Consider the following 5,228-nt stretch of genomic DNA (forward strand, 5'->3'; position numbering starts at 1 on the left):
TGTGGTTGAATGTGGGTGCGCCAAGTCCATGGACTTGCTAGTGATAGGCTTGCTTGTTTTAAGGGCACGCCTGCGCGGGCGATTAACCAAGGCGAAGCTCGGTTCGGGTTACCCTCGTGTCGGGGAGACAGTCAGCAGGCACCGAACTCGCAGCAACCGATGGATGTATATTTCCGACCCTCGTAGAGGTGGCGACAAGCTCATATGGCTGCCGCCGCCGCAATATGCGTTCAACTTGTCGATGTATCTGGTATTCTTGCGATTCACATACCGACACGCAGTTTGCTGCGGTCTTCATCGACCCACGGCAGTGATCCCCGTTAAGAGTTGTGTATTTGCCATTTGGTCTTTTGCGACTAACCATCACAGGTCGAGTCTCAATGAAAGGGTTTGACAGACATAGCCCAAGTTTGTGGTTTGGGTTTGGCCGGACGGCTTGTTGTTGTTTTTGACACTTGAATTTCACTCTTTTTGGGTCAAGAGGCTTATTCGCCGGTAGTAAGGAACGGACGGGCAGCCGTCCAAAGCCCCGTCCGTCCTCCGGTCTTCGCTCGCCGAGTGTGGTCCACCTACAGCGTGGTGGTACCTATTTTTGCGGGGGCCGGGATTGTCCTCTTTCGCTGCTGGAGTTGCCAGAGCAGGCCGAGACCGCCCAAATCAGGAGAGTAGTAGTAGTTTTAAGAGCGCCCGTTCTCTTTCTCTCTGTTAATGATCCTTCCGCAGGTTCACCTACGGAAACCTTGTTACGACTTCCTCTAAATGATCAAGTTTGGACATCTTTCCGTCAGGCGACGACCCCAGAAAACCCTCGCAACGGGGCCGACAATCCAAGAGCGCCAGTCCGAAGGCCTCACTAAATCATTCAATCGGTAGTAGCGACGGGCGGTGTGTACAAAGGGCAGGGGCGTAGTCAGCGCAAGCTGATGACTTGCACTTACTGGGAATTCCTCGTTCATGGGAAACAATTGCAAGCCCCAATCCCTATCAAGAAAGGCTTTGAACGGGTTACCGCTCCTCGGAGGGAAAACTCGTTGATCCCTTCAGTGTAGCGCGCGCCCAGAACATCTAAGGGCATCACAGACCTGTTATTGCTCAATCTCGTGCGGCTAGAATTGCCGCTTATCCTCTAAGAAGAAGTTGCGAACTGGACACCATTTTCTGGAGATCCGTCGACTACTTAGTAGGCCAGAGTCTCGTTCGTTATCGGAATTAACCAGACAAATCGCTCCACCAACTAAGAACGGCCATGCACCACCACCCACCGAATCGAGAAAGAGCTCTCAATCTGTCAATCCTTCCGGTGTCTGGGCCTGGTGAGGTTTCCGTGTTGAGTCAAATTAAGCCGCAGGCTCCACTCCTGGTGGTGCCCTTCCGTCAATTCCTTTAAGTTTCAGCTTTGCAACCATACTTCCCCGGAACCCAAAGACTTTGGTTTCGGAAGCTGCCCGCCGGGTCATGGGAATAACGCCGGCGGATCGCTAGTTGGCATCGTTTATGGTTAGAACTAGGGCGGTATCTGATCGCCTTCGACCTCTAACTTTCGTTCTTGATTAATGAAAACATCCTTGGCAAATGCTTTCGCAGTAGTTCGTCTTGCGACGGTCCAAGAATTTCACCTCTAGCGTCGCAATACGAATGCCCCGCCTGTTCCGATTAGTCATTACCTCTGGTTCCGAAAACCAACAAAATAGAACCGAGGTCCTATTCCATTATTCCATGCATCACCATTTCGGGCCATTCAAATAGCCTGCTGAGCACTCTAATTTTTTCAAGTAAACTCTCCGCCACTCGGGACACTCGACAAAGAGCATCCGTGCGAGGCTGTTCGGGCGTGACAGTAAACACCGGTGCACCGTCAGTCCGGAACTGAGATCCAACTACGAGCTTTTTAACCGCAACTTTAATATACGCTATTGGAGCTGGAATTACCGCGGCTGCTGGCACCAGACTTGCCCTCCAATGGATACTCGTTAAAGGATTTAAAGTGTACTCATTCCGATTGCGAGGCCTCGGATGAGACTCACATCGTTATTTTCGTCACTACCTCCCGCGGAGTGGGTAATTTGCGTGCCTGCTGCCTTCCTTAGATGTGGTAGCCGTTTCTCAGCTCCCTCTCCGGAATCGAACCCTGATTCCCCGTTACCCGTTATAGCCATTGTAGGCGCATAACCTACAATCGAAAGCTGATAAGGCAGACACTTGAAAGAAGCGGCGGTGCGGAGACCGTGCGCTCAGCCCGGTTATTCAGATTCACCACAGGTGGGTTACGGACCGGGCCCGACCAGTTTTGAACTAATAAAAGCGCTCTTCCCTTGCGGTCAGAGACCAATTGCATGTATTAGCTAGAATTGCCACAGTTATCCAAGTAAGTGGGTTTACAGATCCAATGAAACATAGCTGATTTAATGAGCCATTCGCGGTTTCCTTAAATCGGCTTGTACTTATGCATGGCTTAATCTTTGAGACAAGCATATGACTACTGGCAGGATCAACCAGGTAGCTGCTGCTGTTGGCGGCCTATCACGGCGGCCAAAATAGTGAGATTGAGAGGCAGAAGACATTGGCGAGGGACCGCACGTTGGCCTTAGAGAAATAGCAAACCAGATGATCAGATCTAACTGCACCTTCTCTTGCTATCCTCGGCGCCGGCAGCGCCACCGTGTGTGCCAATCTCCTCCCTTATCCGCTCCTCTTTGCCCCAGCTCCAGCGAGGCAGCCGACATTGGGCGAGGACCGCACGTTGGCGAATCTCCTCCTTATCCGCTCCTCTTCTCTTTGCCCCAGCGAGGCAGAAGACATTGGGCGAGGACCGCACGTTGGCCTTAGAGAAATAGCAAACCAGATGATCAGATCAAACTGCACCTTCTCGCTATCCTCGGCGCCGGCAGCGCCACCGTGTGCCAATCTCCTCCTTATCCTCTCCTTCTCTTTAGCGAGGCAGCCGACATTGGGCGAGGGACCGCACGTTGGCCTTAGAGAAATAGCAAACCAGATGATCAGATCAAACTGCACCTTCTCGCTATCCTCGGCGCCGGCAGCCACCGTGTGCCAATCTCCTCCCTTATCCGCTCCTCTCTCTCCTTTTACCCAGCTCCAGCGAGGCAGCCGACATTGGGCGAGGGACCGCGTTGGCCAATCTCCTCCCTTATCCGCTCCTCTTCTCTTCTCTTTGCCCCAGCGAGGCATAAGACATTGGCCCATCTCCTCCTCTCTCTCTTTCTCTTACTGTTTGTGGGGACGTGGGCTCAGAGCGCCATCGTCGCCCAATATTGGTTAGGTTGTATATTTCACGGGTGGGAACCGCCATCATCGTTGTTAGGTGATGGGGTAACCCAACGTGTGCTTTGACGAGTTTTGGCTGCTAAACTCTCTTTTAGTATACTCGGCTCCCAGACTGCGCCCTGGTCGTGTTGAACCATGAGCGTTGTCTATGCACATTTAGGGTAGCCGTTTGCGTGGAATAGTGCAATGAATCTCGGTCAAGAGACGGTTGGCTGCATTGAAGGCCGGCACAGACGCGAAGACGGGTGATCAGCCAACGCAAGTCCGCTAAGTTGGGCAGACAGCAAGGCGAAGGGGAGCCCGTTCCGGACTGAAAGGCCGCAGCATATGCTGTGACGGAAACTAGTAGGGTGGCGACGTGTGCCGAGAGAGAGAGAGAGACGGGTAAATAATGTCCAAACGGAAGAGAGACCTGGCAAGTGTAATTGATAGAGCGAGCCTACTCCATAAGCCCGCTCCACTGCCATTCCTCTGATCCAATGAGACTAAAATCTCTCTCTCTCTCTCTTCTGCTCCAGCCATTGCAGGGCAGGGAAGCGACGGCAATTTTGGTTGTTGTTTTTGAATGCCGCTTTGAGGCGCGGCGCTCGCTGGGGGCGGAAGATATTTCACACCGAATATGTGTGTGAAGGCACCCTCTCCCTTAATATAGTGAAATAGTGCAATCCAGCATACAAGGTCGGACGATAGGACATTCACCGTACCGCACCTCGAGAGGATGTTGGGTAAGGTTAAAACCGGACTGTTCGAGACAGCCGAATAACCCGGTTCCGGACTAATTGGTGGATGCAACATCATGATGATGCTGCTGCTGTCGCGGAAACCGCAGTGGCGACGTGAGAGAGTAATAATGTTCAATAGGGAGAGCGACCTGGCTAGTTATTGATAGATCGCCCACTGCCATTCCTCTGACCCAATGAGACTATTCTTGCTCCAGCCATTGCAGGGCAGGAGAGGAAATCGACGGCAATTTTGGTTGTTGTTTTTGAATGCCGCGTTTTGCGCAGAGGCGCGGCGCTCCGCTGGGGGAAGATATTTCACATCGAATATGTGTGAAGGCACCTCTCCCTTAATATAGTGAAATAGTGCAATCCAGCATACAAGAGCGGACGATAGGACAGTCACCGTGCACCTCGAGTGGAAGTTGTTTGATCGTTTGTTAGGCAAGGTTAAAACCTGACTGTTCGCGAACAGCCGAATAACCCGGTTCCGGACTTACAATAGACGCAACATCATGATGCTGCTGCTGTCGCGAAACCGTGGTGGCGACGTGCGCCGAGAGAGTAATAATGTTCAATTGGGAGACAGACCTGGCTAGTGAAATTCATAGATCGCGCTCCACTGCCATTCCTCTGACCCCATGAGACTATTTTCTCTCTCTCTCTCTTCTTCTGCTGCTGCTGCTGCCAGCCATTGCAGGGCAGGGAAGGGAAAGCGACGGCAACTTTGGTTGTTGTTTTTGAATGCCGCGCTTTGCCGCAGAGGCGCGAAGCGCTCCGCTGGGGGCGGAAGATATTCCACACCGAATAGGTGTGTGAAGGCACCCTCTCCCCTTAATATAGTGAAATAGTGCAATCCAGCATACAAGAGCGGACGATAGGACAGTCACCGTACCGCACCTCGAGAGTGGAAGTTGTTTGATCGTTTGTTAGGCAAGGTTAAAACCCGACTGTTCGCGAACAGCCGAATAACCCGGTTCTTACAATAGACGCAACATCATGATGCTGCTGCTGTCGCGGAAACCGTGGTGGCGACGTGTGCGCCGAGAGTAATAATGTTCAATTGGGAGACAGACCTGGCTAGTGAAATTCATAGATCGCACTCCACTGCCATTCCTCTGACCCCATGAGACTATTTTCTCTCTCTCTTCTTCTGCTGCTGCTCCAGCCATTGCAGGGCAGGGAAGGGAAAGCGACGGCAACTTTGGTTGTTGTTTTGAATGCCGC

The sequence above is a fragment of the Homarus americanus genome, unplaced genomic scaffold (genome assembly GCF_018991925.1).
Source record: "Homarus americanus isolate GMGI-L3 unplaced genomic scaffold, GMGI_Hamer_2.0 scaffold32520, whole genome shotgun sequence".
NCBI lineage: Eukaryota > Metazoa > Arthropoda > Malacostraca > Decapoda > Nephropidae > Homarus > Homarus americanus.